The sequence below is a fragment of the Haplochromis burtoni genome, unplaced genomic scaffold, assembly GCF_018398535.1.
Source record: "Haplochromis burtoni strain Fernald_Lab_line unplaced genomic scaffold, NCSU_Asbu1 Contig_11, whole genome shotgun sequence".
NCBI lineage: Eukaryota > Metazoa > Chordata > Actinopteri > Cichliformes > Cichlidae > Haplochromis > Haplochromis burtoni.
Window position 1 is genome coordinate 551,217 of NW_024582372.1, and position 10,031 is coordinate 561,247.

Sequence of the window (10,031 nt, forward strand, 5' to 3'; positions counted from 1 at the left end):
ATGCTGATAAACTATTGGAAAGAGTGAAAGTGTCACCTATCACCCAGATTTTAGTTTAAAATCAGTGTAATGGATGGAAATGTCATAATAAATATAATAAAATGTTTGCTTTCTTCTTGATAGTGTCTTCTAACAAAAACAAACCATGTCCATCTATCTACATGTGCCAACTACTAGAATATCTGAGCAGAATGAATGTATGAATGAATGAACACACACTGAGTGCCATGAGAGGGAACACCTGCAGCCTGCTCCTCATCCTCACGTCAGCTGGGTCTCACACACGCATCACTCACGCATACAGTGCAGCATAAATGTACTGTTACTCTGTGCACAACATGAAAGGAGGAGAACTGAAGGCAGTGCTGTCTGCATTTAAAATGAGGTGTGTTTAAACTTAAGAGTCGGGCATTGCAGGACTTACAAATAAAGAAGTGGACTGCAAATGTGTACAGCGTGGATGTTCCCATTCAGTGGTATCAGGTGGACACCGATGCTTGCTTTCTTTCTTTCTTCCAAGAGGAATGACGCAAACTTCACCAACCATGAAGTCGTGTCGTGGATCGAGGACGGCGCACGTGTCCGACGGGTTGTGTCGGGTCAAGTTGTGTCCCAGGAGAGTAAAGGGTCACGACCCGCTTTCCAGCAGCAGACAAGTTCTCGGGAACTGGGGTCGGGTTGATCTCCAGAAAAGAAGCAACTAGAAGAATGGCAACATGCTGAAGTCTGCCTTACGTTGTCATCAACAGCTGGATCGAATTACATTTATTTGACCTGTTTTACTTTACGATCGAATCAACAGCAGGGGCAGGAAGCTAATTTTAAGCTTGTCGTAGAGTATATATCATGCCATCTTTGTTTCAAATTTGTCATAATTCACCTGTTTTTAAAAAAACTAAACTAAACTAAACTAAAAATAAAATAAATAATCGTCTTTCATTCTTCACCCTCCAAGCGTGGAGCGCTCGTTGCAGTCTGCCTCTGTCCAAGGTGCTGACCGAAACGGCCTTTGTGAAGATTTTGGCTCAGTTTGGGTCAGATTTTAATAATAATGACAGAGCCATCTCATTTCTGTTTTTTTAAATTACATTTTTATTAAATAAATAGGTTTCAGTCACTTTGCTGAGATACAGTTTAAAAGGGTTACTCCAAAAAGATGCATTAATACACTGTCGACGTACAGAAATTTTACATTACACGTTTATTGGGTTAATTTATGAGTAAGTCATTAAAATGACGAAATACAAAGACCTGAATACAATATGATTGTAGTAATAACTTTCAGGGACAAATTTACATTTAAATAAATAAACAAGAAAATAAAAAATTATACACATTTTAGCTTATTTTCTAAAATAAGAAAAAGCATGAATCTTCTGCACAGAGTGTGAGAACATTTTTGTTTTGTTCGCAGAGCAATTTGATTTGTAATCTGCTTGAAGTGAGATCTGTTTGCACAGCTCTGCTGGCATGTGGGGATAGAAAACTTTGAGTCCAGTAGCGGAGACGGGATTCCTCACAGTGACCCCTGATCCTCCACAGCTTGATGACTCTGGTACCATTTTGGTCCTCATCTGAGGGGAAAAAACAGAAAGAAAAAAAAGAGGACAAACGACATCAGCTGTAATTTAATATACAAAAAATAAATTAAATATTTAAAAAAAACCGCTGTATGATTTTTTTTGGTGAACCGCTCTAAACATTTACTTTATTCTTTAACTGGTCGCATCATCTCAGCATATTGGTAACTCCTTTCAAATGAAGTTCAGGCGCGGGCTCGGTGTAGGATCAGACTGAATTCAGCCCTGTGGCCATGCTGCTGCCAGATTCACCAAATTATATATAAAGAGGCTCCTGGACAATTTAATCCCACTGGGAGACATGGTAAAGTCCTTTCTCTGCCAATTTTCACCCTCTCTCTTATTCAAACCTCCTCTTTCTTCCTGCAGCCCCACAATGCAGGATTGTGCTCTTTTTTTATGTTCTCTTATATCTTTTCTCTGTATGGCTGCCACCCCCAAACCCCTCAGACAGCATGCAGTTTATGCAAATGATCAGCCTTTCATGCTCAAAGTTGAATGAGACCTCAACAAAATCTCTCCCTTGTTCTCCCACACACACAGACACACACACACACTGCATGACTGAGTGTAAAAATACGCTCAAGTATCATCTTCAATTTTTGCATTTGAATTACCATTTTTTAAAATCTGAAATTCCTTACTTGATCCCACAGTACACCTGTGTCGTGGGGCAGGCATCTCTCTAGGTGTGGGTAGTATTTTAAAGGAGTATTTTAAATATTGGATGGATGAATTGATGGGTAACAGAGTTAGGATTTGGTTGGGGAGAAAAAGTGGAAGAAGGTTGAGAGGGGTGTGCAGGGAGTGTGTGATGAATGATGATTGTGAAATTCTCAGTGTTCCCAGGGTCTGGGTGGTGTTTGAAAGGCTGGAGGGGGCGGCTGGAGGCTGGAAGGGGGGTGATTGTGCCCAGCTGTTGAGGGGGGTATCCTGAGTCTCTCTCTTCCTCTCCCTCTCTCTCTGTCTCTGACAGGCTGTCTTTTTCACCAGCACATACTCGGGCCATCCAGCCTGCTGCCATAACAACGCCACAGCCTCTGTGTCATAGTAATGCCATGCAGTCAACGCAGAGCATGGGAGCAGGGAGAGGGAGGGAGTCCAGGGGAGGAATGAGAGGAGTGAATGAAGAGTCCAGACGTTCCTACCCCTGTGAACTTGAACTTGACTGACAGCCAAATGACGACTGGCGGGAAGAGAATGCAAAATCCACTCCTGAGAGATTTTGTCCTTTGATATGGTCAAATTACATACTGTGTATGCATTTTAACTCACAAATAGATAAATGTTTAATTGGGAGGAAGACAGGGATTTCATTTTTGTAATGATTATAATATGATTGGTGCATAAATTACATATGAATTGGTCATTTCCAATTATAGTACTACAAGTTGGCCTCTTATAAAATAAAATAAAATAAATAAAATAATGTACACGTTAGAATAAAATAGGGACTCGTGCCTATAAATGAATCCCTTTTACAGTTACATTAATAATAGAGATCTAATATTGGGAGAAAAAATAACACATTATTTATTTAAAACGTTGCTTTTTTCTTCCCTATATTACTACATGTATGAATATGGACATTTTATTATTTAGTTAACATAACAAGCTGAAAAACACATTTTGATTCTGCTAATTATAAAGCTGCGTGCATGTCAGAGATCAGGATCTTCTATGAGGAGCTGCAGCTCTCTAACCTTTTCAGTCTTTTGCTCCCTTAGAGTCAGCGCGGGGTTGATTGCTTGCCTACAGCTGATAAACGACGACTGGTCCACATCAGGGGTCTTAGCTGCTCAGACCCACTCGACCATGGGAAAAAGGCGAGCTGTGAAAGGTCCCCTGTCGCTGTTACAAAGCCAAGAACAAGCCATAGCAGGATAATCGTGTTTATCCCCAGATTAAGACTGGATCGCAGCTGCGGTATCCTTGTGGGAGGAATGGGGGCTGCAGAGATGTAAAAAGGACAATGTCCTGCCTTCAGGAGACCTCATCATCATCCTTACTATACACAGGTACTACACAGGTATTGAGGTATGAGACTTTGACTCATTCGGATCAGGCTCATTCCCCTATTAAAAAAAAGTTCTACTGTGTAAAACTTTGCTCTGGTGAGAGCAAAACACAAATGAAGGTTTCTCTAATGTGAGCCATGAGAATGAAAGCTTCACTCTCACTGCTATCCTTCACTACTCTTCACTTCTCATGCAAGCACAGCTCACCCAGACAGAGCTAACCAGAGTCTAATCTGTGCGTTGTTTTCGAGTATTGAATTTGACACATGGCAACATAAACTGATCAACCAATAAACTGATCATCAAAGCCCTCAAAGACAAACTACATGGGCCAGCTCAGACTGTCTTTCCAGTTGTCCAGTATGTTTCTTCATTTGTATCTCTGTGTCGTCTTCGTTTGCTGTTTTGCTGCCAGTTTATACATTTCTGCAATGAATCGTTGCAATCTTTCCGTTACTGCTAAGATTTTGGGTTTTTGCTGGGATATTTGTAGTGTGTCATGTGCTGCTTGTTAAGGCATGTTAGGCAAGATTTTTCTTAATCGTTCTTTGGAAAATTAAGACTCATGACACATGACCACATTCACAATTCCGTTTGTGATTCGCAATAGTTCAGGCGTAAGACAGTGCATTAATTATATGCTCACAGCATGAAAGTCAGTGTCAGACATAAAGAGGCAGGAAGACAAAAGGACAACTTCTACCAGAGACACTGTTATGGCTGCTGTGCTAATGCAAGCATCTGCCACTGTCTAGTCTTGACTGTTGTTCCCACCACAGGGTTTACTGCAGCAGCCTCTCAAATATACAATGTTGGGAGGGGGACAAAAAAAAAGAAGTGGTGGACCTTTGTGAAATACTCCTTTCACAAAGCAGCCATTGTGGAGAGAAGGCAGGATCAGAATTATAATGTGGAGCCTGGTCACTGTTTACCAACAGGCCAACAGGTCTCCTGCGGCTGCACTGTCCACCACCGACATGCAGACTGCACTGTGTTTGTATGTACATATGCACGGGTGCACATTAAAGCCTTTTGTGTTTATCCATTATACCCCTGAGTGCAGTCAAACAGCACTTTTCCAATAAAATACATTTCAGGAATGACTTTTTTATACGAGAAATATTTTTGAATTCACTATACAGTTATTGTGCAGAATGGCAGCAGGTAAATAATCAAAGATGCAGTCACAATTCCTTCCCCTTCCAGATGTTTAGCTGTTTTCTGGACCCAAAGCACATTAAACCCAGCGTAACCTTACTGTATGAATTTAAAATTTAAACAAAGATCCAGACATAGAAATTAGAGAGCTGAATGCTTCTTGAAAAGCTGATAATGAGGATTTAAAACGTGTGCTGTGTGTTGCTAGTCACGCAGTATTCCAGTGTGTCAGTATTTATAATTACCCAGCTTTGCCCTCACCCCCAACCCTTCCAGTTGAATGTCTAATTACAACATGTAATAAAGGGACAGTTCCCCTTTTACTTGTTCAAGCCACAGCCTCTGGCTATTAAAACCAGTATTTTGGCATGACAGAGAAAAAAAACTACAGAAAAAACTAAGAAGCACATGGAGGACTGCCAGCCAGCAAGAATCTGAAAGACAATTTTTTAAATCTAAAATAATCTAAAATAGCATTTTCTCAGCATCTAGGCACAATAAAAAATTAGCTGAACTTTTATCTAATCTAATTATTATTATTATTATTATTATTATTATTATTATTATTATTATTATTTACTACAACTTCAAAAATATTTAGGACAATAAAACAATCTTTATATTAAATGTAAGCATAAAATTATATTAACGTGTTCAGAATCGCTCTGTCTTTGCATTGCTGGGTGGAGCTCGTAGGTGGTGCTGTGCCTTTAAATGGGCCTACTCGCTTTTACACCCAGTTTTGATGCAATTATGTTAATATGCAGAGCTTGTCTGCGTCCTATTCATTATCTGCTAGAAATGCGTGATTGTTTTCTTTATATTACAGTCAGGGTCTTCATGCATGCCGTGATCCAACAGAGAGCTGTAAGGTGGGTTATTGGGTGCACGGTTTATTTTCCTTTAAAAAAAAATAAATAAAAGGAAAATATATTTTCTAAGTACTACATAAAAAAAATCTAATTGCCAAGACTGATTTCCTTTTTTCATGGTCTAACTATTAAATCTTATGTAGGTCACCGGACGCAGTTCAGCCCACTGACAGACCTCGACTTAAACCTGGGCCTGACGTTAATCTCTTTCCGTTCATCAGCATCACGGCAGGAAACGGAAGGCTGGAGGAAGCATTTAAACATGTTTGAATACAGCGAGTTAGAAGAAGGAAGGTTTAAAAATAAAAAGGTTTAAAGGTGGAGGAAAAAACGAAACGTGTATGTCGAAAAAGGATGTAAGTGTAAATGCATATTAACCCCTCAGCTTCAGCTGTATCCTTTATTTTTTTTTTAGTAAAAGGGGGCAAAGGTTAATTTAAAAACTTGATTCCTTTACAAATAATCATTCTTTTTGAAATAACAAAAACTTAAATCAGTGTTTCGTTTTCCAGGTCACAACTGCATGTTTTTGTCTTTTACACCAAAAATAATTAAACAAGCAAACAAAAACAAAAAAACCCATAATAATTAATGCATCCGTTATTAATGGTCTAAAGGAGTTTTACCAAAACAAGACGTTTGCCATACCTGGCGTTTTGGTTTCTAAATGTCATTAAGCAGCTGATCTCTATTTGAATTTAAAATGATTACTATTGAGCTAAAAAAAAAAAAAAAAAAAAGAGGAAATATAAGCTAACATTCTACATTTTTACTTTCATTTAAAAAATATTATTTATAGTTTACTTGTATTTTTTTTGTATTTTAAGTGAATGATTTGTTTTTAAAGGAGGCCTAACAAATAAACTCAATACTGAAAAAAAGGAAATTACAAATAAATTCTATATATTTCATTTCAAACTTTTTTTTGCTGTCTAGCTTTTATGGGAAAAGAATTAGGCATAAACAGGTAACAGGTAGTCACTCTAAACTGCTTCAATAACCTTAAAATGTCAAAAGTTTAGAAAATGTTGCACACAATAACACGGTGCTGTTACTTACATTGAGGTTTTAGCTTTTGAGAAGCATTTTTCTCCTTTGTGTTTTGCTTCGGTAAACTTGGGACAATTGTAGGAATTTTTACTTGTTTTACTTGTTTCACCACCTGCAGAGTCACAGAGATGCAGGTTCCCTCTCAGCTTTAATATAATCAAATGTCATGAGGTTTTTTTTCAGCCACTGACTCAATGACTTTCTCCCGCTCTGTTCAATTACAGCAGCAGTTAGAAGTGCAGTGACTCACAGAACGACCTTCAAAAGGCCACAGAAACGTGACCTCAGTGATTTGCTACATCTCTGTTAAGTGAGAGCACACCGGAGGTGACAGTTAAGACAGGAAGGCATAAAGACGGCAGTGATTTGTATCTGACGGACGGCTGATGATGGACCACATTAATGCGGCTATACTTTCTGCTACACATCCATTTGAAACGCAGCATTGAACCTCCGTCTAGATGACTCCCAAAATACAAACATCCCCACGTACTTAAATTTGAGAAGGAGGCCTCTCATTTAGAGGACAATGAAATCCCTTTATTATAACCGTGCTTTTAAAAATATAACCTTTTGACACAAATACATGGGTGCTAATCCTTGGAAAGACATAATCTAACACTTGTGATTTCTCTCCTGGATCTTAACTGTTCTGACCAATTTAAGGAATCTGGGAATTTATTGTTGGTTTATACTGTGATAAGTAAAATACACAGTCTGCTGAACAGAGTCAAGGCAAAATAATATCAATTTTCTAATTTTTAAAGCTAAACTGCATTCAGCTTTAAAAATGAAAACATTTAAATGTAATAGCATTTTTTTCAAGACAAAAAGCACGACTTGTATCTCAACAGTCTCATTATGCTTACTAAAGGTTTTAATCACAGTAACATAAACATTAACATGAGGTAAAAATAGTGTTTTAAATTTGACAACGTGAGGCCAAATTCTTCTGTTATACAAAGAAATGTCATCAGTGTGTTTCTAAAGGAAGTCTGTGGTAGGAAAAATCATTCATTCATGTACAACAAAGGCCCCTTGTAAATTCTTTCTACTTTCAGAAATATTTAAGTGACCCCGCGAGCTTATTATTCCCGGATCACTTCATTAAAGCAACCTTCAGAAAAGTTCAGTGTTAGAATTTATTAGAAGAAATGCTTTAATTTCTGGGATTCTGTGTATTTGATCATGAGGCTGATAACTGTTGTGGACAGGTGCAGCAAAAACACCTTATTTTGAAAAAAGCTTTTTCAGTTTACTGATAAAATATTTACCCAACATTTTCACAACCATTTTCTAAAACCCAAGACAATGTGTTCATTGTGCCAGTCTTTTTCTCACAAATAGGAAGGAAGAGGCACTTTTGATTGAAGAATAGTCAATAAGTAAAACCTTACTGTATGCATTTTCATAAAGAATCTGTGTATTATTAAACCTAATACACACACATAACCTACCTGAAAAGACAACATGTCCTCCTTTTGGAGTTTTCTTTCTTTTCTTCTTCTTTTTTTCTTAATCTCATAAACAAGAGGCTGAGGATTTGGAGGTCATTCCTACTTTCGGTTATCTAGCTTTATGATGCATGATTATCACTCATACAGCTAGATAACCAAAGACAGGAACAGGCTCCGTCATTAGCGACAACAGCAAAAGGTAAGTCCGAGGCTTTCTGGGAACAAAGAAAATGATTTGGTATTTATGCAAGTTTAGTTTCAGGTTTCACTTCAACACCATTGAATGATGATTTCTGTTTTTGTTTTTAATGTTTTTAAATCAGATATGTCAATCCCAAATCTCCATAACTTCCCCAAAACTAATTAAACCATTTTAATATCTCACCGGTCTGTCAGTCACCGAGATGATGATACTCCAATTCTAGAGCCTAAGCACCAAAATACACATGAAAAATAGATGTGGGGTGACAAACTGCACAGTAGCTGTTCCTGTTGTGCTTTAAGGTGCAACTTCACAGCTGTGTAGCCTGTGTGACTGTTTGTGGATTCTGTGCTCCTTCTCACACTTTGCAAACAAACCCAGATCATCAGAATTCATCAAACTCCACTGCTTTAATGTTTCATTAAAGCCCATCTTCCACAGCAACACCTTAGGAATCTATCAAACATGTATGCTAAACATTATTATTATTATTATTAGTAGTAGTAGTAGTAGTAGTATCTGCCTTTCGGTTATTTTTACAGCTATATATGATGAGTATTGTTATTATAGGTATTCTAATGGTGCCACTACATCTTTGGTCACAATGCAAGAGCACCCTGTCATATATTTATATCTATTTCAAAATTATTTTGCTAAATATTTGACTCAAATCAACCTCGTGATGACCTCACGTTTTTCCCCTGTACGTCTGACGTCAATATTTTTAATTGGGAAATAGATGCACCGACAAGACGTGCGTCATTTTCTAACGCACACAAATACTAACACTTGTATATATGTGTATATAATTTAAAATATTAAAAAGGCAATAGCAGGTTTCATAGTGTGGTTTTTTTTGGGGGGGGGGTTCATAAATTAAAAAATATATATCACTGTATGAGTCAAATTGCCTTCAGTGGCCTGGACGGTGTGTGAAAGGCTTCTGGTTGAAGAGTGCAGGCCTGCATAAACACTGCTTCTCTGTCACAACTAATGTTTTGCCCTTGTTATATGAGTTAAGGCACAGGTAACTGGGTTACTCATGTACCATTTTAATGTTGTTCTCTTGCAAACTAGTTATAGAAGCCAGTACACATCGTTATCTATTGGTCATGGGTTTGACGGTGAACTTGAGCATGTCACGTTAAATAAACGCCGACAATATAACCATAAATGTGTCAAATGTCAAGTCTGCGCCCTCAGATCGAGGCGCATTTGTTGAAGGTGGAATGATCTGTGGAAACTAGTCAAGCCTACCCTAACCACAATACTCACTTCTTGAGATGCCTCCTGCGTTCGTGGAGACCAAAACATCCACATGTGGCAAAGAGGGGCGGCCAGCGTCGCATCATCCGGGCTCCAGATGTTTAGAACATGGAAATGAGTTTCTGTACAGCCTCGCTTCGACAAACAGGTGAGCGCGTGGATCAGATCGATAAATCCCACGCCATCTGCCGAGCCTGCGCAGACGGCTGTGGATGAGACATCCTCGTCGTGCCGTGTGCTTGTATCCGAGATCAGGACGTTCCCGGGTCAGTGCCGTGATCTCCGTGGGACCGACAGAGGAGCGACACGCTTTTCATCAACCGCGTCCAAAAGCGCGCATCATCAGTCCGCGGTCCTGAAGCTGCGACGTGTCCCCTGACAGACACTTCAGTGCTCTCATCTCGCCTCCTCTCTTTTTTTCTCAATAC

At 38.7% G+C, this 10,031-nt stretch overlaps 1 long non-coding RNA gene across 1 annotated transcript; it reads right to left on the reverse strand.

Moving 5' to 3' along the window:
* Window positions 1-176: 176 nt before the first annotated feature.
* LOC106633703 lies at window positions 177-10,031 on the reverse strand. The gene is made up of 3 exons (XR_001337066.2): window positions 9,613-10,031; window positions 8,136-8,350; window positions 177-1,574 (listed from the first exon to the last, which is right to left on the reverse strand). It is a non-coding gene; the product is annotated as an uncharacterized LOC106633703 (long non-coding RNA).